Source organism: Panthera onca, chromosome C1 (genome assembly GCF_046562875.1).
Source record: "Panthera onca isolate mPanOnc1 chromosome C1, mPanOnc1 haplotype 2, whole genome shotgun sequence".
Taxonomy (NCBI): Eukaryota; Metazoa; Chordata; class Mammalia; order Carnivora; family Felidae; genus Panthera; species Panthera onca.
Window position 1 is genome coordinate 153,030,749 of NC_138346.1, and position 23,545 is coordinate 153,054,293.

A 23,545-nucleotide genomic window follows, 5' to 3' on the forward strand; every position below is an offset into this window, starting at 1 on the left:
GAGACCTGAGAGAACCCTGACTAAATGGTGATACTGGTCAGTTACTTGTCATCCCATCTCATCTCTACTTCTGGCCCATCCCTCAGCCCTGTCTTCTCCACTACTGAAGCTGATACAATCCAGTTTTGCCTCTGCTACAAAGATGTCCTTCTTTCTTCCCTCTGTTGTGCCCTCCACAAAGGCTAGTTCAACATTTTTCCTAAGCTAAGTTACTTAAGGTTTCCTGCACATACTTACCGTGGTTCGTTCTGGCAGATGCTTTTTTTTTTTTTAATAAAATGTTTCTCCATTTATTGAGGTCTTCTTTAATTTCTCTCTGAGATATTTGCAGTTTTCAGTGTACAGGTCTTGCACATAGTTTGTTAAACTTATCCCTTAGTATTTCGTATCTCTTGCCTCTCCTATCAATAATATTTTTTACATTTTCAATTTCAGTTGCTTATTGCCAGTTTACATAAGTAAAGTTATAATGCTTTTATAATGTATTTAACAGAATAAAATTCACCCTTTTAAACAGTATAGTTCAGTGGTTTTAGTATGTTCACAAGGTTGTGAAATCATCACCCTTTATAACTTTATAACATCTTTGGCACCCCAAAAAGAAACCCCATAGCCGTTAGTAGTCACTCCTCATTACCCTTCCTCCAGCCCCTGACAACCACTAATTTATTTCTATCTCTATGGATTTAGCTATAGAATTAATTTTTATGCACTGACCTTATATCATGAGACCTTGCTAAACTCATTCTTTCTAGAGCTTTTTTATGAATTCCTCCAGGTTTTCTACACATATGTTCATATTGTCTAAGAAACTGAATATACAAATAGACAATACTCAAACCAAATACGACAATAGAACTTTGACCCACAACCTCTGCAGCAATCAACCCAGAGTGATCAGAACTAGATTGCTGACTGCCAGCTTCCCTGTGTTTTGATCCTGCTTCTAACTCAAGACCAACTAGAAAAAGACAAATGTGCTTCCCAAACCACCATGTAAGACTCTCACTTCTAGTTAACCCACGTCTAGCTTCTCCATTACAGCAGCTTACAATCAGTGCTTACTTGAAGCCTTCCCTTCTTTTCATTATAAAGCTTTCTTGTCCCTGCCTGACTTTGAGTCTGTCAAATGCAAGTGTTATTGACTAACTGTTATAGCAAACTCTGAATAGTCATTCTGGAATGTTCTTAATAGGAAGGAAGCCATCGAAATCTCTGGGAGGACTTTGGGGAGTGGAGAAAAAGACCCAGGTGGTTTTGGTAGTGTTCTCCTTTTCCAATGCCAACCTCTGGAAAACATTGGCTTAAAGCAACTGATAGAATCTAACTAAATTTACTGAATTAACCATTCCTGGTAGGGAAAATGATAAAGGAAGAAAGAGACAATGGCCCCAATGCGTATAACTAAGATATAGTACTAGTTCACAGGTGGATTCTAACTTGGGGAATAGTTTACATTGGGGAATAGTTTACAATTATTATTTTTTTGAGAGAGAGAGAAAGCGAGAGAACATGCGCACACAAGAAGGGGAGAAGGGTAGAGGGAGGGAGGGAAGGAGGGAGGGAAAGAGAGAGTTTTAAGCAGACTTCACACTCAGCACGGACCCCAATGCAGGACTCGATCCCATGACCTTAGAATCATGACCTGAGCCGAAATCAAGAGTCAAGCGCTGAACTGACTGAGCCACCCAGGATCCCTAGTACAATTTATTTTTTAAAAGTATATCCATTTTTACTGTAGAGCACAGAATGAATTTTGGTATTATTGGTGTGAAGAGAAATTGATATATTAATTTATTATCTATTAATATGTTACATTCATAAAATAATAAACCTGACTTGTCTGGTTCTTTGGGGATATGTCTTCTTGGAGTTGCCATTTTGTTTTTACTGGATTTTGTTCAAGAGGAAGTTGTGAAGCAGGGTAGACGGGATTACCATTAATCAAGTACCATCTCTATGTGACAGATATCATGAAGACATTTTAATGGTCTTTTATTTCAGGGCTGGCATTCAGCTGGCAAGCACGGGCAAGGCTTGCTGGTAGTTTATGACCAGCATCTGTTCTGATCTATTAGTGCCCAAGCTCAACCATTTACACATTGCTAAATATTTTAGTGTTACCCTTACTTTATTTAATCTTCAAAATAAACCTCCAGAGAGACAGGAACACCGGAAGCTGGAGGCAGAGACACTATTCAGGGACCCTTGACCCTGACTTTTCCAGCTCTTCCCCATCTTGCCCAGAGGAGTTTTTCTTGTCCGTGCTAGTTTGGTTCTAGAACATGGGAGAACCGGTGTCTGTAAGAATTTTCTTACGTGGAAGTGCCTAGAGTATAAATGCTTCTAGGATAGTAAGTTTGAGTTTTAAAAGTTGTGTTTTTCAACCCTGGCAGTAGTGTCTCTGGCAGCTGTGTGGCCCATAGGGAACCAGTGGAAGAGGAAAGCCAAGCCAAGGTATGCTGTGTCTGCATGCACCTGCTTCTGATACAAATGGCCACCTGGATCCAGGTGGAATCCTCTTTGGTATTCTTGGCTGAATATTGGGAAATGGCAGGTGTGCGTGTGATACCTTCCTGCCCATCTATAACCAACCTGAAATGCTACAAATTCTGTGAGAAATGAGGCAACTCTGACAAAGGAAGGTTAATTTGTAAAATAAGTATTAGAGGTGTCTTTGAGACTCTAAAGCCTACATATCTTCTTTCAACTTTCTTTTAGCTGAAAAACATTTTTGTCTAGAAACAATCTTGCATAGCAACCTGGATCTGTTAATAAGAAACAATTATGTATGCTCTGATTAAAGCAACATGAAGGCCAAGAGTTCACTCAGCTACACCCTCTCTACTTTGAGCAGTGCCCGAAGTACCTTCATGAAACTTAACATCATGCTCTTAACAGTCGAGTTGGAAAAACACTGACTTCCAAAATGCTGCTGCCCTCAGACCCACTGTTGTTCACCTTGGTAAATAATTTATTCAACAAACATACTGTGTAGCTATCGAGTGCCAGACTCCAGGAATACAAAGATAAATAAGTACCGTCTGCCATCAAGAAGCTCATAGTCTGAAGGAGGAGAAAAATATAGGAAAACCAAATTAAAAAACAAACAAAAATAACCACTGATATTGAGCCCTTCTGTGTCAATTCTCACAACTTTAAGATATAGGAATGTTTAGCTCTTTAACAGATGAGAAAACTAAAGTCAGAGAAGTTAAGAGATGTATTGTCATGAATCCTCTGAGTGACAGAATAAGGATTATCATCCTGGTCCCAGGGCTGCCAAAAAACCCAGGTTCTCTCCTCTGTGGGATGCAGCCTGTAATTTGTTGTAAATCTTTGACAAAGTAAGCACATTTCACCACAGATTTAAATTTAAAATGCAAATCTCTTGAACAAGAAGGAGGGAAAAAAGCCCACAGAAACCAACAGATTAAATCATTAAAATCATTATCCTAATACCCTTTACACAACCACTGTCATTACACACCTGTTAGCTCCTTCCCTCTCACAACAACTCTGTGAGGTAGGTAAGACAGATATTACTTGGCTTTCACTGAGGGGAAATGGAAGGTAACCTGGTGCAGTGAAATGTACGGGCCTAAGGGAAAATCACCTTATCTCTCAATCACCATCTCTAAGTAGCTGTGAGACTGTGGGCAAGTCAGTTAACCATGTTAGGTGACATTTTGCTCTTCAGCAAAAGTAGAGAGTCCAGATCGCCCATCTTTCAGGTAAGGGCCCTTCAGTTCTGATATCTGCAAAATAGTATATGGCCTGGTCAAGAATAGACGCTACCTTCTGTTCCAAAGTCTTCTATGATTTCATGCTGCTTGTTAATATTAAGCTGTAGGGAAACTTCCTGGTTTCCTAGGCATAGACTTTGGTCATGTAACAATTTTAATTTCTAATCTAATTTATTTTTAATTGTAATTAGACCAAGCTAATTAAAAAAATAGGTGAATAGTCCTTACTGGTTAGAAGCTGTGAACCTACATGAAAATTCAAGAACCTGTGGGTGGGAACACACTGGAGAATAATCTAGATGAATATAAAAGAAGAGACACAGAGAAGTGATAGCACTTTGTGACCGCACTACAGACTTCCTATACAGAAGGATGTTTTTCTAGTGCAGACCACAAAATTATCAGGGCAGCAACTTATCTTAGCACTAGGGATTTCAGTCTCAAAGTATCTGCAGAAACTTTCATTCCTCAGAAAGCAAAACACTGACAGTTTCTTGACCGACCTTGCCGATAATTTCATTTCCCAGAAGGCGGAGTAAGCAGTAAGGGGAACTCTTACTCTGGACCCAATTCTGACAGAAACCAGTAGGTAAGATGGAAATGATGGGAACCTTGGGGAAAAGTGGCCATGTGCTCTCAGAGTTTGATTTAAGCAGTGTTCTGCCTATGCAAACACAAATGATTCTAATGAGCAAGAGAATGGGGAGGAAACCAGAGAAACCAGTGTGCAGCACAGGGACCAACTGACAGGCTCTGAATTTAAAACAGTATGTGCAGAAAAAGGTAAAAGGGGGGCACATAATCAAGCACAAATATATGAAGATAGCATAGACCTATAAAAATAACATCAGCAAGACTAAAGCACAAAAAGAGCTGGGGCTTGTGAAAGATGCTAAAGAGAACAAAAACGATTTCCTTAGCATGAAATAAGGAAGAAGATCAATACAGGAATAGGCTCATTTTTTTTTTTAAGTTCAAGACATAAAATTTATTCATGAAAAAGAAAGGAAAGCATTTTTACTTCTTTATGTTTCTTCCCTGTTGGTTCATTCATATCTCTGTTCACATGCCATCTCTTCAGGATCTTGACCACTCTTTATAAAATAATTCTCTCTAACATACTCTGATTCCTAAACTTTTCATTCTTCTAATCACTGACTGCCATTGCTTCACATACTTATGTGTTTTTCTTCTCCTGAACTACAGTGTAAGCGCTATGAGTGCAAGGACTTTGATTTGTTCAGTACAGTATCTTGAGTACCTTGTATGTACCAAGTACTACTCAATATGTATTTGTGGAATGGATGAAGTCAAGGCCATTAGACATTGGCCAAAAATTGAAAGACAACGTAGCTAGATTGTTTCTAATGCAAATAACATTCACTGAGGACAGAGTAGGTTATCATACACTAATATTTATTTGCATTTTTCATTTAATCATCCTAGCTATAAAACATGCATTATTATCAGACTGAATAATTTGTCCCAGCACATACAACTAGAGAAATGTATAGCTATGATTTGAGCCAAGATCGCTAAATTCATGGTTTGAGCACTTCACCCGTGTGCCATACTTGGAGAATCTGACTGGTCTAGGTGCCAGTATGTCCCTGGACCTCTATGAGTTATTACTAGAGACCTTCTCAGTAAGATTATGGAGTGTTTAGCTGGTTACCTTTGAGAAATAGAGTGAAAGGGATAAGAGAAAAGCACTTTATGTTAAAAAAAACATGGCAGTCTGCAAACCTCGAATCCATGAAAATAATGTTGCTGGGGAGAGAATAGCCTAGATTATATTTATAAAAGACAATTACAAATCACAATCACAAAAGACAATTTTGTGAGCATTTTTTAAAAGTTGCTATTAGGAGAAAGTATAAATTCAACAAGAATAAGCTATGCAACCCAATCTTATTTATTTTTTTTCTATAAAGTTGATAAACCAGTATATGAGGGCAATAGAAATAGACATCTGGATTCTAGCAAGTGATTTAATAAGGTTTTCTTTATATCATTGTGGACCAGATAGAGAAATACAGATTTAGGAATAGTACTATTATGTGTTTTCATAACTGGCTGAATGATTGCACCCAATGGTAATTTTAAGGCATCCGGAGAGAGGTTTTTCAAGTGGTATACCACCAGTCTTGGCTTTGGCTTTGTCTGATGTAAACATATTTATCAATGACTGACATAAAGCTGAAGAAGGCATACCTGTCAAAAATTGGTCACATGAAACAGGAAAAGTGAGTTGTAGATCCATTAGATTATAAGAACAGGATCTAAAAGTTCTTAACAACTAAAAAATGGGCAGAATCTAACCATATATAATTTGGTTGGAATAATTGGGAGGTTCTGCCTTGGGACAAAACACCAACTGCCTGAATTCAATTTGAGAGATATGAGATTTACTAACAGTATTAAGAGGAAAAAAAGAAGAGCTTTACCTGGCAAGGAATCAATGGTATATATTATGGTTACAGAAGAAGTATAAGGAGGAGGAGGTGGGGGAAAGGAGGAGGAGAGGAGGAAGAAGAAGGAGAAGAAGAAATAATTTATATTGCATTAATAAATTTAGGATGTTCATAGAATAGGGAAGGAGATGATCTGATTCTAACTCAGATTCTTCAGATTACCACGATCAAATCTGAGAGCAACATTTTAAAGAAGATACAAATAGAAAAATTATAAACCTTCTAGGATTGAGTAGCCTGTATGGCAAGGGAACTTAAAAACATTTCATATGAGGAAAGGTTAAAAGAATCGAGAAACTTTTAGCCTGAACATTATTATATTTGATAGCTTTACGGAATAGTATAGACACAAACATAATAATTTTAATCATCATTCAGCATGTACTTTTTGGTAGACACTGTGCTAAACATTCTATGTTAATTAATGCTAGTCACAACCTCAAGAAGTAGATTCTAGTTATGGATTCAAAAATTGGGACTAAGAGAGATTAAGTAACATGTTGGAAGTAATAAAAGCTAGCAAGATAATGCTTGACTTTGAACCCAGATCTGTCTTTCTCCAGTGCCTGCCTATTTATCCTCAATGGCAGATTCTCCCCACTAGATGGAAACTCTATCAGAGTGTGTGTGCGTTTACATATGTGAGGATAAAATTATGTAAAATGACAGAGAAAATCACTTACAGTAAAAAGGCTGCAAATAGGATATCAATATTTTAAATGTGGGTGTCTTGGGTACCGAGAATATGTCTGGTTCCTCCTTTTATCTACTTCTTTTAGTTTTCCACATTTTCTTTACTAAGCCTATTTTAATTTCACAAAAATCTCACTACTATTTTCTGAATTAAAAACAGTATTATGTGGGAGTGGGATTAGCTTTATTCTGAATGTCCAAAGGCTACTGAATTAAGATGCTGCAAGGTATTATGAGGTATAATTCAGTTTAAAAACAGAACCACTTGGAGTCAGACTTTTTCAGAGATGTAATATCTTGATAGAAGAAAGAGTGATCTTTTTGTTTCTGGAGATGCTAACCCAAGTCTAGAAACATTTCAATGCTATTGTTCTGTGTGGGTAAAATTATAATCTGACGTCCCTACCATGTTAGAATATGAGCCAGGAAAAAGTAAGCCAAGGACTAGGTGGTTGCTGATATGTCACTTCATACTGAGGCTTTTCAGTCAGCTTAAGGGGCCTGGTTTTCATAGGTTCCTTTAATAAAATATTTGTGTAATGAATACATGAATATATACATTTAGAACAGGAAAAGTAGACCATGGATAATATTTAGTTTTTGTGCCAGCCTTTTTACAAAGTATGTACAGATAACAAAGACCGTATGAAAGAGGGTATGCTCATTTATTTACTCAAGTTTTAAAGTCCTCCTGGCTGTTGATATCTGAGTATGGAATAAGTGGTCCCTCCAGGAAGTGTCATTTGGACTCAGACACTCTCCCTCTCTGCCTCCATTCCAGGCTCCTGTAAGCATCACATTTTTTTTTTTTAAATCAGGCTTCTATTAACTAAACTGAAAGTTCTGCAGAATCAGGAGTCAATGTCTGTTTTGATATTTCTATATGATATAACAATATAATGGGCACAAAACAAACATTTATTGAATTAATAGTTTGACAGGTATATTCAGCAAGTTTTTCTTCTGTTACCTAAATATAGTTGGAAAGAGTGCTTTTGATTTCAACTGTAGACTAGTGCAGAGATTACCCCTAAGAATTGTCATTATTTGTTATCTTTCTTATTAGAGTCAATGTTTCCTATCTATGGGTAGATACAAAGACCCACTGCTTTACCCTTGAAGCTATTTTTTTTAATTTAAAGTAAGAAAAGCAGTATGGTTTCTCTTCTCAGGGTATAAAGTTGTCAATTTTTGCCAAATAATAAGTACGTAAATTGCATTTATAATATGGAGGATGACATTAGAATTTGAGATCTTACTTCCTCCTCTTCCTCCTCTTGGAATTTTTTTAAAAGTAATCTCTACCACCAACGTGGGGCTTGAATTCATGACCCTGATATCAAGAGTCACATGCCTCACCAACTGAGCCAGCCAGGCACCTCTAGAGTTTTGGATTTCAACACAAGAATTTGGGGATGGGGGGCACAATTCATCCCTTGACACATAACTGGAAAAGAAATTGAAATGGGCCAACTGGGTCCTTAATATAGCATGAAATGCACAATAATTGTTACATTCTTCCCTTAAATTTCAGTCCCTTCCTCTTGAGGGGATGTAAACTCTCAAAAAGAAAACTGGAAAATAACATTACACCCAGGAAGGGCTTCTTGATAGAATTCCTTTAGGTACCAGAAATTTTAATTTTCAAAATGTAGGGATCCTAAACCTTGTTATAAGGAATAACTTTAAGTAATCCTAACTTTGACCCTCAAGATTAAATCAGAGGGAAGAAGTACATTCTGGTCAAAGCAGGGCTTCAAAAGAACTTACCTCAGACTCTTCCCAATTCTCTAACCTTGTGGTAGAAAAGGCATTAAAAGTATTATTCATCCATTGCCTTCTATTACTATCAGCATGCAGTGAAACCATCTCAGGATTTCATTTTCTTTGTATAAGTGTAGTTATCAGGACCGTTTTGGTTGCAAGTTATGGAAATAATTCAAATAAGCTTCAGCAAAGCAATTTACTGGTTCATAGATCCCTAAAGTTTAATAACTGGAATTAAGGCTCAAAATCAGCCTTCCTTAGGGTCCATAAACCCATCAATTCTCCCTTTGCCTACAAGTTGGCTTTGGATTTCCAGTTTAAAAAATTACAAGGACAGACTGTACGATTGGCTCATTTTTGGCGGAGTGTGCACCATAAGACCAATCAGGAGTTCAAGGTCAAGGAAGACTACAACTCCTTTCTAGAACTTTTCAAAAGACAAATGTAAAGATATTTGAAAGTGCTTGAGATTTTTGGGTGAAAATAACATGCTACATAAGTAAAGTATATTCTAATAACTTAGAATATACTTATCATTTTTGAGTATTTAGCTAAATGGAATCTGTCTACAAAAAGAAGTTTGAAAAATAGTTTTGTATAATAGCTATCAATGTATGTTTTGGTATTTTGAGTATAATACAATATTTACAATCTTACTGGTTTGTTTAAGCTGAACAGAAAAATACCGATTCTTATTTCTACTCTTTTTTGTTTCCCAAAGTTCTTATAGCTTGGTAAATAAATGTGATCAAATTCCATTTCAGTATAACCAGGTTTAGCTTGTAAGTTAAACTGACTATATCATTAATTTATTACATTAGAGAAAGGAAAGTTTATGTGTTATTCATGAGAAAATTAAGTGTTAAAAAAAGAAAATATTTTTGAATTTAGTTTTATGTGCAACAATGAATGAGATAAAAAAGACAAAAAAGAATGAATGTGGTAATTCCAATATTTTATGTCTTTGTGGGTCTGATTCTGCTTTTTATCTTTTTTTCACCTAATTTTTGATTATTCGACTCTCACCACCACCCCCTTTTTAAATAGTGTGTTTGTGATTTCTGACTTATACCTATGGAATTCTATCTGTTAAAATTCTTGGAGTGACGAAATAAAGATGGGCTCTCTAGAGTGGATTTTTTTTTTAATTCTACTGAGCCCAAAAGGCACAGCTAGGGACCAGTTTAAATCCTTATCTTGGAATCTTTACACCACTGAGATTATGTGAATTTTTGCTGGAATAAAAGTAAGGCTGTTTTATGAGTATGAATTTTTAGAGGAGAATTTTTTTTCTCCTTAGTTATACATTTAAGACTTAAAGTTTTTCTTGCAGTTTCCTCTATGAGATGATTGCTTTGTAGACCAGGTTAATGATAAGGATATATGCATTTTGGATCCCAGCACAAGCCTTGGGGTGTGTCACTTTTTCTAGTACCAGCAAGAACATGAAAAATAAAATTCTTGTTCACCCCATTCAGTAAACGTCCTTAAGGTAAGAGATACTTCAGTGCTTAGCAACCTTAGAAAAATCATGTTGTCCTCTAAATTAATGTAGAAAAAAATATGCTAAAATTTCATATCCATTAAAGATTTTTAAAAAATCAAATCAAACTAAAAACAAAAATGGAAAATTTCTTAACTTGACAGAGGATATCTACAAATACTTGTAACTTAATGGTGAAACTTTCATAGAATTTAGTTTTAAAAACAGGAAAAAAAGTTGTCTACTATCATCATGTCTGTGCAATACTAGGTTAGACTGGTCTATTGGTGGAGAACACGAAAATGAAATGGTGTAAAAACTGGAAAGGGAGAAATAAAGCTGAAATTACTCACAGAAAAAGCGCTGTGTTTATAGGAAATACAAGAGAAAATACAGATAAAGTACGAAAATTAATAAGGAAGTTGAGAAGGTTTGCTGGATAAAACAAAAATACAAAAGTTATTTGTGTTTCCGTGTACCAGAAACAAACATTAGAAACTATCACTTTAAAAAAGAAATCATTAAAAACATATAATTAAAAATTTTAATAAAATGGTAGAGATATATCTAACAAATTTATGAAATAAAACTTTTTTGAAAAATATTACATATAAAAATATACATATAACATTTATATAATATTGTATAAAATCTAAGATTTATATAGAAGAAAGAATGGTCTTAGGAGCCAAAATATTCTCGATAAAGATCACATAGAGGAACTTACCAGGTTTTTAAGTTAGCAGTGAAATATTGGTGAAGGGATAAACAAATTGAAAGAAAAAAACAGAGAGCTAAAAATTAGATCATAAAATATATGGAAACTTGATTCATGAAAAAGCTAGCTTTGAAGATCATTTGGGAAAGTATAAACCATTCAGTATATGGTGTAAAGACTATAATTTCTATTTTAAAAATTTATTTCTAACTCACACCATACACAAAAATTTCAAATGGATTAAAGGCTTAAATGTGAAAAACAAAATGTTAAAAACACTGAGATCAAGGGAAAGATTTCTTATGTAGGAAATGTAAGATATAAGCAAAAATCGAAACTTTGTTAAAGTTTAACTGCATTAAGATTCAGAATTCTGTCGTAAAAGGGCACCTTAATAAAGTGAAAAGATGGAGAGCACCCCAAACACTGTCAGTTTGATGCTGCCCTATTTGAACCCACATTTGGTCAAATACATGCTTAAGAAAAAAAAGAAGTAAAAAGGCAATCCACTAGCTAGAAAAAGACATTTATTACACAAATAAAGAACAATGGATTAATAAAGATATTGCCTAGAATTTTTAAATTTGTTTTTAGGGGCGCCTGGGTGGCGCAGTCGGTTAAGCGTCCGACTTCAGCCAGGTCACGATCTCGCGGTCCGTGAGTTCGAGCCCCGCGTCAGGCTCTGGGCTGATGGCTCGGAGCCTGGAGCCTGTTTCTGATTCTGTGTCTCCCTCTCTCTCTGCCCCTCCCCCGTTCATGCTCTCTCTCTCTGTCCCAAAAATAAATTTAAAAAGTTGAAAAAAAAATAAATTTGTTTTTAAAAGATTTTACTTTATTTGTTTATTTTTAATGTTTATTTACCTTTGAGAGAGAGAGTGTGTGCAAGTGGGGGAGGAGCAGAAAGAGAGGGAGACACAGAATCGGAAGCAGGCTTCAGGCTCTGAGCTGTCAGCACAGAGACCCGAGGCAGGTCTCGAACTCACAGACTGTGAGAACATGACTTGGGCCAAAGTAGGACACTCAACGGACTGAGCCGCACAGGCGCCCCTAGATTTTATTCTATTTTTAAAGTTTATTTATTTGTGTATGTATGTATGTATGTATGTATGTATGTATTTATTTATTTTTGAGATGGAAGGGGCAGGGGGCAGAGAGAGAGGAAGAGAGAGAATCCCAAGCAGGCTCTGTGCTTTCAGCACAAAGACCATCAAGGGGCTCCATCCCATGAACTGTGAGCTCATGACCTGAGCCGAAATCCAGAGTTGGACACTTAACGGACTCAGCCACCCAGGTGTCCTTAGAAGATTTTATTTTTAAGTAACCCCTACACCCAACATGGGGCTCGAACTTACAACCCTGAGATCAAGAGTCCTGTGTGCCACTGACTGAGCCAGCCAGGTGTCCCTACAATTCAATTTTTAAAAAATTGGTTAAAGAGAATCAATACCTCATAGAACAGAAAACCCTAATTGTTAATTAAGTGAGAAAAGATGCACAATATCATGAGTAATCAAAGAATTGAAATTTGAAACTCTGAGGAGTTTTTATCTCCTATTCAGAAAAGTGATAAAAATTTTAAGGTACCTGACAACAAATAATAAGTGCTAACAAGGTTGTAGAACTATTGGAACATTTATCTTTACATAGTTGACAGGAATGTAAAATTGATACATTGTGCAAGTTAGGAATTTTCTAATAAATTTGAAACTTCATACTCTGTGACTCAGCAATTTCATTTTCAAGTATATATTCTAGAGCAATTTCACAACCTCACATTATTGGCATTTTAGTCCAGATAATTCTTTGTTGTGGCGACTGTTTTGTGCCTTATAGGGTTTTTAGAGCATCTCTGGCTTTTATCTATGAGAAACCAGTAGAATCCCCCAAGTTAGGACAACCAAAAATGTTTTCACACATTGCCAAACACTACCTGGGGGCAAAATCACTCCTGGTTAAGGACTGCTTGCCCTAGAGAAATTTTAGTACATATATTTATGCATGTTAAAGAATGTTATAGCAGCACCGTGTAAACAGTAAAAAACAAAACCAAAAAATTGGAAGTAACCCAAATACCAATCAATGTTAAAGACAAATAAATTATGGCACACAATGGAATACTATACAACAGGGTAAGCTAATGAATTATAGTTACGTGCAACAAAAGTTTGAAACTGAAGAACTTAATGTTGAATGGAAAAGTCACAGACAAATACATACATTTTCACTTACATATTATTGCAAACATATCAACAAAATAATAATATGTTTAGGGGTGCAAATACATGCAATAAAATTATAAGGAAAATAAGGGATAGGGAAAATTTAGGATATTGTTTAGTTCTGGGGAAGACGGTTAAGGAATTATAGAAGGGCACAAAAAGAACTTGGAAGGTCACAGGGGACACAGGCATTCATGATTTATTTCTTATATGTGTATTGGACATTTTATTTTTTAGCTGCTAAGTATTTAATTTTTTAAAAAGGAAGCAAGTATTTTAACCTTATAAACTGTGAAAAGCAATTCAATAACACACCAGAAATGTCTTTTTATTTATTTAATAATTTTGATTTGTATGTTTGAACTGAAATGGTAAAAACTCATTTCATAAGCCAATTTAGGTTATTGCTAATAAGTTCTGTGGTTAAAACAAAATGTATTAACCATCTATCAAGAAAGACATCCTGTCTTCAAAGACAATGGCTATTAACAGATAACATATTCAACCAACTGCTCTAAAAGCAGAGCTTTATTATTATTATTTTTAAACAGAATAATCTAGTGTCAGTAATCAGTGCATGGAGTGAATTTCCTCTTATAAAAAGCCCATCAACTGTTTTTTGCTAATTAAGATGAATATTATTCCTGTGAAATGAACCAAAAAGTTATATGAAACCGGAAATCCCAAAAGAGATCTATAATCTACAAGAATAATTGCTTGCAATTTTAATTGAAGGAAAAAGAGAGAACTGTTTTTAATCTTTCCTTTTCTCAAAATATTAAACTAATCAACCTGTTGGCCAATTAACAATTCTTTACTATTACTACATCTGACCTAAAAATTGACATTTGATATATTTGAAACCGTTGTGGAATTTTAAAAGATAAATTGCACAATGACTATTGGCTATACTTAACTCCAACATGGAACTTTTGTCATTCATGAAATAAAGTAACAAATTTTTATTAATGCTCTCAGAAATAAAACATATTTTATTATTCATTGAAGACTAGATGCTGTGACTATTCACAGAAATATGAATTCAATCGTTGTTCATTAAGTACAGCCAGAATTGGGAATGAGAGGAAAGATCTATTTTGCTGAAGAGCAGATTAATTACACTGAGAAATTTGCTTTATTTAAATAGTTGGCATTTGTCTCTAATCTATTAGAAAAACTTGTTAATTCTGAAGATTTATTCTGTTTTAAAGTTAGTTTGAATAGATACATGTGAAACAAAATATATATTTACTTTTCAATTTAGTTCACATAGTAATTCAGAAATTTAGCAGCTTGCTTAAATTTGCAGTTACAAATCAGAAAGAAATAGTTGGAATGAGCAGATGTTTTAGTTATCCAATAACTTGTTACACTGACCTGATCTTGGTTATGGGTGGGAGGTTAATTTTGTTTATCTTTTTTCTAAAATGTCATGATATGTCAGTTGTACTAAAGATAGAGTAGAAGCAAAAAGAGAATTAAGAATTAAAATTTTGATTCCCCAATAAATCAGATTAGCCTCTTTGCAGCATAAACTTATTAGAAATATATACATCCATATACAAATAGATATGAATTTGGCTTCCCAGTCTTTAGAAAAGACTGATGCTAGATTTTTCCCTCACACATTATTTACAATGGTATTTAAAGCAAAGTGAGAAATTTCATGTTAAATTTTTAGGTACATTTAAAAAATAGCTATATGAAAAGAATATTATCAAAATGCACAATATATAGTCTCTCATTTATACAATATAATTTGGATGAGACTTTCAATACAAGTGAATTTTGCAAACGAATGAAAATTACCCTTTTAATCATTAAAACCCTTTTAATCATTAAAACCTTTTCATTCTAATGACTCCAAATCTCACAATATTATCTTATGTTCTGTATAGTAAGTTTAAGGATACATCATTTTATTGTAAAATTCTAGGGCTAGAAAAGAATTCAGATTTAATAAAAAATCTTCCAGTATAACTCTCTGATTTAAGAGATCAGAAATTTTAAACCCAAAGTATACGATATAGCTTCTCAAAATCAATCATATAGTTAGTCTTTGGTCCCTCAATTCTTACAACTGATGAAAAGGTGGGAACAGCCTCTGACTTTTCAATTCATTCCTCTTGCCCCTCTCGGTTTTTATAATATCCTTCCTGGTTTGTGAGCTAGACAATCAGAGAACAAATTCTGTTTTAGATTTATGTAAACTGAGAGCAAGTGGGATGCAAGTGAGAATTTGGGAAGTATTAATGTGAACATGAGTAAGATGCTGGCTAGAGCGCTTTTTTTTCTTCCCTAAATTTCCTCTAAAATTATGGCTTATGTCCAGATAAAGTTGTTGGATATTTGAGATATAACTGCAGCTCATACATTTATGCTGTATTTTCATATAATAAATTACTCTTGAGAAGAAATTTTTAATCTTGAAAATATTCTATTAGTTCTGCTATTTATTATGTTTATTATTAATAAATGATTTTAAAATATTATTTGGATTTTAAAAAAACCCTTGTGCTAACATATTCTTGTAGTTACCTAGTTGTCTATTATACTTTATTACTCTCAATCTTGGATCTTAAAATAATTCTGTACATTAAACTTGTAAAGGTGATTATTGGTTGTAGGTGAGTAAATTACACAGATTTTAGATCACAGTTTTCTGTTATTATTGAGGAGTTTGATTTACTGTCTTAAAAGTGTGAGCTTATTTTAAAAGTTTTACCTTCATGTTTTAGCCTATTTCTAGCTAGACCTTTTCTTCTTTTTTAAAAAACGATTTAATTAATTAATTTGTTAATTAATTAATTTATTTATAGAAGATTTTATTCTTAAGTAATCTGTATACCCTTTGTGGGGCTTGAACTTGCAACCCTGAGATCCAGAGTCACATGCTCTACTGACTGAGCCAGCCGGGCATCCCTATATTGGCTTTTCTTCTTAAAAATTTCATAAAATATCAAATTCTTATGAACTATACACCAATGTGAAATGCAGATCTTTTCATTTCAGTTTTAAAATGTTTATTTTTGCACACACATATACCTGAATTCTAGGAGTATTTTTGTATGGGAGTAAAATTAATAAAAGTGATAGCTTTAACCTCATTTTAAATTCTTCATTATCTTTTTTTTTAATCCAATTAAACTTCAATTTATATTTTTGGTTCCTTCTGGGCTTAGCTGCAGTTTTTTGTTTGTTTGTTTTGTTTTTGCCTTTGCTCTTTTAAAATTGTGTAAGATCATTTTGATTATGCAATTGGCACAAGACCTATTTCCTCTGTTACATATATTCACATTTCATTAATAATAAATATACTGTTTTAAATAGCCTAATATTCGAATAATGGTGTTGTTCTGATTATAAAAATATACATATTTATTATAGGAAATTCAGGAATTGAAGATGTAATGAAGACTATTAAACTACCCATTTTCCACTGTTTTGTGCACCTTTTTTTGAGTTTTTTTCCTAAGTCTACCATATGCTCTCAATTCTCTTTCCTCTTGATACACAAGCACACGTGTGCACAATGTACAATGTAAGTATTTTGTGCCCTGCATTTCCACTGTTATTAATAGCAATTTTGATGATCGGTTTATTTCAAAGTGATTTTTTTCTACAGTGAGAAATTCCTTCTTTTTATAGGGACTATCCAAGACTACTGGGAAAAAACATCATAGGAAGCAGTAATAACTTGCTGAGAAATATCATTTTACATTGACCTTTCCCATTCAATAAAATTAATTTTTATTGTTATTTGAATTGTAAAGAGGTTATGATTAAGACTAAAACTAAACATTACCTTTTGACATCATAAAAACATAAAGGCAAGAAAACTATGTGTTTAAACAAAATCATACAGTAGCTAGCTTGCTTAGGAGAAGTTATGATATATGCTCTTAGAAAACAAACATTTTTAAATTCACAGATGCTGCAAAGCCCTGGTCAAACATAAATTACAATCAGTTTTTATGTAACAGTAAAAATTCCAAAGGACTCTTACTCACCAACTCTCAATATGTATCACAGATATGCTTTTTCTTTATGCTCATAGAATATAAACCACATTTATTTCTATATCTGTGTATACTTTAAAATAAATTATCCCAGAAAACAAAATGTTGACTACACTGTGTTCAAATGCAATACAACAACAACAACAACAACACCCAGAAATCTTATACTCTGTCTGAAGAGCCTGTACATGGTGAGAATTTTGGAATGCTTATAGAATTTGAATGCAGCATCCATTTATTTCAAGAATATAAGCTGCCTTATAATTATCAGATCATTCAATACTTTTAGCAAATGCCACTCCATTTTTATTATAACAATTCACTCTTTCTTGTTTGAGTACTATCATATATAGAAAGAGCTCTTTACTTACCATTCTGGGAAAGATGAAATTTATCATTATGCCATAAATACCCTGGAAAGCAAAGAAAATATTATTATTTATTATACCTCCATCCACAGGGGTTCTAACTACCAAATGTAATGCATCAGCAGCAAAACAAAAATGAAGTAAATCTATTGCAGAAAACACAAATCAGTGTTCCAAGAATTCTTTTTTTTTTTTTTTTTTTTTTTTTCAACGTTTTTTATTTATTTTTGGGACAGAGAGAGACAGAGCATGAACGGGGGAGGGGCAGAGAGAGAGGGAGACACAGAATCGGAAACAGGCTCCAGGCTCCGAGCCATCAGCCCAGAGCCTGACGCGGGGCTCGAACTCACAGACCGCGAGATCGTGACCTGGCTGAAGTCGGACGCTTAACCGACTGCGCCACCCAGGCGCCCCGAGAATTCTTGAACATGTATTACATGATTTTGAACAGAGCTACTTTAGAATTAAGCAATTGTTGTGGTAAGGAGTTTCAAAGTCAGAAATAAAACATTATATTTTCCCCAAACAAATATATTAGGATTAAGAGAATGTTGTCAATGAACTACTCTCCTTCTCCCCTTTAGCTCAGTTGAAACTTTCATTTCTATAGATGTGACAGCTATACCCAAAACTCTTTAAGGGAAAATTGAGGGTCATTCTACTTTCTTGAGGCCAACATTAGTGACCATTTTTTTATACATTCTTTTTTTTTTTTCAATATATGAAGTTTATTGTCAAACTGGTTTCCATACGACACCCAGTGCTCATCCCAAAAGGTGCCCTCCTCAATACCCATCACCCACCCTCCCCTCCCTCCCACCCCCCCGTCAACCCTCAGTTTGTTCTCAGTTTTTAAGAATCTCTTATGCTTTGACTCTCTCCCAATCTAACCTCTTTTTTGTTTCTTCCCCTCCCCCGTGGTCTTCTGTTAAGTTTCTCAGGATCCATATAAGAGTGAACACATATGGTATCTGTCTTTCAATGTATGGCTTATTTCACTTAGCATAACACTCTCAAGTTCCATCCATGTTGCTACAAAGGGCCATATTTCATTCTTTCTCATTGCCACGTAGTATTCCATTGTGTATATAAACCACAATTTCTTTATCCATTCATCAGTTGATGGACATTTAGGCTCTTTCCATAATTTGGCTATTGTTGAGAGTGCTGCTATAAACATCGGGGTACAAGTGCCCCTATGCATCAGTATTCCTGTATCCCTTGGGTAAATTCCTAGCAGTGCTATTGCTGGGTCATAGGGTAGGTCTATTTTTAATTTTTTGAGGAACCTCCACACTGTTTTCCAGAGTGGCTGCACCAATTTGCATTCCCACCAACAGTGCAAGAGGGTTCCCGTTTCTCCACATCCTCTCCAGCATCTATAGTCTCCTGATTTGTTCATTTTGGCCACTCTGACTGGCGTGAGGTGATATCTGAGTGTGGTTTTGATTTGTATTTCCCTGATGAAGAGCGATGTTGAGCATCTTTTCATGTGCCTGTTGGCCATCTGGATGAGTGACCATTTTTTTTTAATCCAAATTTATATATAAGTTATTTTCCTGTTTGGAATCTTGAACTGGAAATCTGATGTAGGAGGTGAGAAACAAAATTAGAAGTCTAAGCTCCAACTTTTCCACACTAAATAAATGATAACAAAGCATTATTTATTTTCTTATTGTTTTCTATTCATTAAAAACAAGGTTTTGATTGCACCCATGATAAGAATTAGAACAAAATTATATTTGAAAAAGGAATTTTTTCTTGAATTTCTTGTGTTCTTTAGAATTTTGTAATTAAAACTTACTCTCACATTTAATAATTAGTACAAAATTACCTTTCTTAGTGTCAATAGTTCTAAAATAAAGAAACATGTCAGTATGTAAGAAAATATGCTTTTCTCATATCCTGATAGTGTTATTATGTATTGGTCATTTTCCGTTCCTTTATTTACTTATTTTTTAAATATCACAATTTAGAGAAAAACACACTGAGTCATCTCCCTCTACCCTCCCCCCCACCAGAACTAGATGTCTAAGGAAATTTTAATAGAAAACATATTCAGAAAATGGTTTTTACTTGAGTTTTTGGATAATGACATTTCAGACCCTTCAAAGTTTTGTTTTTGTTTTTAAGTTTATTTACTTATTTTGAGAGAGAGCGTGCATGCAAGCAGGGAAGCGGCAGAGACAGAGTGAGAGAGAGAATCCCAAGGAGGCTCTGTCTGCACAGAGCCCAAAGCAGGGCTCAATCTCACCAACTGGAGATCATGACCTGAGTTGAAATCAAGAGTTGATGCTTTAACCCAATGAGCCACCCAGGGGCCCCAAGGCTATTTTTGAATGAAATAATTTTGAATAATAATTGTCATGTGTTAATGTAATTTGAATCATTATTTCCAGTAAAGAAAATGTTTCTATAAATAAAAACTAGCTAAAAATTCAAATTTTATACACACACACACACACACATATATATGTATGTATATTTAAGTAAGCTCTATGCCCAACGTGGGACTTGAACTCATGACCCTGGGATCAGAAGTCACATCCTCTACCTACTGAGGCAGCCAGGTGTCCCTGAAATGACAGATATTGATGTTCACAAAATTTACTGACTTTTTTTCTGGAGAATAAAATTAAGATTTGAAGTGTGTCCTACTTAGATTTTGACATAGAGGATATCTTAGTTTTTAAACATTTTTACTTTTAAAGAAACATTTGGATAGTTTCTGTAGAAATTCTGTAATGATTCAGGAATTCTGCCAATGAGTATAGGAATAGTTTTAAGGAAACTTAAAATAGTTTCTTAAGTTTAAAGAAACTTAAAATAGTTCCTTTTAAGGAAACTATTTATATACTTAATTGCACATATTGACAATTTATTTCAAAATTTTGTATTTATTGATTTTTAATGAAATATTTTAATGGAAAAGACTTTTAACTTAGGAATATTTTATTGTATGTGGTGCTTATTCCCAAAGAATTATTAATACTATTTTTGATATTATAACTCATATTTATAATTTTTAAACTGCTCAAAAAAAAAAAAGCAAAATAATTTTAAGCACCAGCTCCTGAAGAGGGCAGCACGTTCTAGATATTATTGAATTCCAAGCTCAAATATGACAGCTTTGGCTTCAGAATACTTTTTTCTAAGAACTTGAGGGAAAAAAATTGGATATTTTTTATAGATGTCTGCTCCCATGATACAATAAACTAGCAGAAATTCTAGGCAGCTGCAGACCAAGGTCAAAACTGTATTTGATTATTAAAAGAGAACATTCAAATTAGACACCTAAAGCAATGTATTTAGAAAGGGAACAACAAAATACTAGTAAGGAGACTTTCCATAAGGAATGTGTTTTATCTTAATACTGTAGATAACTTTTCCTATTGGCAGTGCATTGACTGTCAAAACTACTAAAGGGGTTAGATTTAATTATCTCACTTCTTGCACATTTCATCTCAATTGCTATGGCAACATTCAGTTGCCTCAGCAGCAATGCACACTTTAATCAGATATTTCCTCCTTATTTCTCTATGAGCCAAAACTGCGTAGTCAAATTTACAACCAAGTCCTGATGAATCTGATAACACTTCCTACAATTTAATGGGCAACTTGCCTCCACCCACACATATAAATATTTTCAGAGAGGCTTGTAACTATTGGACAAGTGTAAGACTTGATAAGAATATACATTTGGACTTTCCTACTTCACTTTTTTTTCTCTTTCTGCCACATTCCTTTATAGCAAGTTAGTTTTTTGTGTGTTTTTGTGTTTTTTTTGCCAATGTGAAACTCACTCCAGCAAGCCTCTACCATGGGTCATCTAACCTCAATAAAATAGCCAATGAATAAGGGAAACGACCTCTCACATTCTTCTTCCTTAAGAAGTCTATTGAATTATTTGCGTTTTATCTGAATATACTCAGAATTGGCACATCAAAGAGCTTCTTTCTATTTCTTGAAAGCAGGTAAGAGAAGGAAGAAAAATAACTGAAGACAGAGTAAAACATGATATAAGAGGAAACCTGTAGAGTCTCAGACTTAAGTGGAGAGCCAAGCATGAAGAAAATTTAGCCAAGCTTCGGTAATAGCAATTTTAATGAGAAGAAAAAGCATGATGCATTAAATCGCTGATGTCACTTGGGTGAATATTAACCATCTACATTGTTGGACAAATCATCATTTTATTTTGCAAAAGACTAGAGAAACTTTTGTGGGCATATAGGGAATATTCAAACTGTCTTCAATTCTGACTTAAAGGGTTAGCTTATTATAATTTCATAAATGCTTAGAATTTTTCAAATAGTAACTATTTTAATTTGATACTTTTATAATAATTTTTTAAACTGTAATTAAGAAGCAAAGTGATCTTAGGTCTTCTTAACAATTTTAGTGCCTGCTAAAATTTGTATTTAGATAGCAAACATAGTTCTCTGGTGAGAAATTTTACACCAGTAGCTAACAGTAATATTTCAGCATGATGTTTCAGTCACCACTTAGTAGTGTCTGGTAACATTTTCATTAATGGAGGCAACCAAAAAGATGCTTTCTATAGCTGGGTTTACCAGTCTGACATTTTCATGGCAATTTCTAGATGGTATCTTAGGTATTACAAACCACCTAAATACAGCAATCAATGAAAACTTGACCAAACATAAAAAAAGGTTATTTAAGGTACAGTTTGTATGTATTTTTAATTTTAATTGAGCTAATCATTAAAAGACTATGTTCAACATATGGTTATTGAAAACTTAGCTTCTCATTAATGATGAAGTTTGGATGCCATATAACCTAGGGAGTAGCTGAAGGAATAGAAGTTTAATTAAAAAGAGAAAATGCAGAAGAAGAGAAGCACGGAAACTATCTTCACATATTTGAAGGGCTTCTTATGTAAAGGAGACAGCGAGTATTTTAGAAAACCAAGACAAATGGCAAAAAGTTCCAGAGAAGTGGATTCCAGCTCCATATAAAGAAAATTTAAAAACAGAATTCCTCAAACAATGGCACGAGCTATGAAGCAATAAGTGCCTTGTCTAGGTGTATTTTATAAACCGTTTGCATATGAACTCTTTAATTTCTGTTGCTTGAATTCTGGGACAACATTGCAGAATCACTCTACAGATTGAGATCTGGGAGTTCAGATGAGTCACTTCTTAATGAATTTTTCAAGTACCAGTGCTTTATGTCAGTATGGAAACCTAGCAGTGATCTGCAAACAGCATATTCAGCAGCAAGTTTGCAAATCCTACTCTGGAGAAATGGTCTAAATGAGAAAAACAAACAGTTCTTAGAGTGAAGAGTTATCTAAAACCTCCAAGGAGACATGTAAATCGGTCCTAATTGGCATTCTTTCAAGAACCTCAGTAGATGCCAGGGAGTGACTAGGGGTGAAGAATGAGTTTCCCTTTCAGTCTTGACTTGGCTCTTCAACCTAAAGCTGGGGTGTTGCCAGACACCGTGTATGCCGCTGACTGTGTTAGACTTGTTCTCTGGATGAAAGGAAGATTTTGGCACTATCCTCAAACTCTATATTCACTTAAGAAATAGTAATTGCTCAGTTAAGGGCCCAGAGCTTTTTTCCTGTACCCAGAGAAATTAAAAGTTGAAGAGAAAATTGCACATGATGTGGGAATGTTCACCTTCGCCAAGGTGGCTGATTAAGATAAGGGGAAGTTGTAAGTAATTCGAAGATTATAAATATAAGGAAATTGCTGATTCTTTGGTCAAAGTGATGGTCACTTTTTGTATAATACCAGATCCTATAGAGTTCCAGTTTACGTTAGTTGGAAGTCTTCTTTTTACTTAGTTCGGTTTTGACGTTTCCTTATGTTGTTATCCTTCTCTCAAATCACATTGAAGGATACAAGGGGCTCACAAAAGGTCTTACGTAATAATATCTAACCTTAATATACTCCAGTGCTGTTGTTTGGAGCATGAGATCTTTTGGAGAATGCCTGCCTACCAGAAGCATCTGTTTCTATCCAAGGAGCTGATGAGTAGTTTTGCAATAAGGAAAGCTAACTTTAATTCTTACCCTCAAAGAATGTAGGAT

At 34.4% G+C, this 23,545-nt stretch overlaps 1 protein-coding gene and 1 long non-coding RNA gene across 9 annotated transcripts in view; one reads left to right on the plus strand and one right to left on the minus strand.

The window, feature by feature from the left end:
* ADGRL2 (adhesion G protein-coupled receptor L2) overlaps positions 1-23,545 on the minus strand; it is a 625,339-nt gene that overhangs the window by 202,359 nt on the left and 399,435 nt on the right. For all 8 annotated transcript variants that reach the window (XM_060625624.3, XM_060625633.3, XM_060625635.3 and 5 more), the window contains exon 5: positions 17,491-17,532. The gene's annotated coding sequence lies outside the window, so the exon portion shown is untranslated. The remainder of the gene's footprint in view (positions 1-17,490; positions 17,533-23,545) is intronic.
* LOC132673196 (uncharacterized) overlaps positions 1-23,545 on the plus strand; it is a 98,752-nt gene that overhangs the window by 15,126 nt on the left and 60,081 nt on the right. The gene's annotated exons all lie outside the window — the stretch shown is intronic.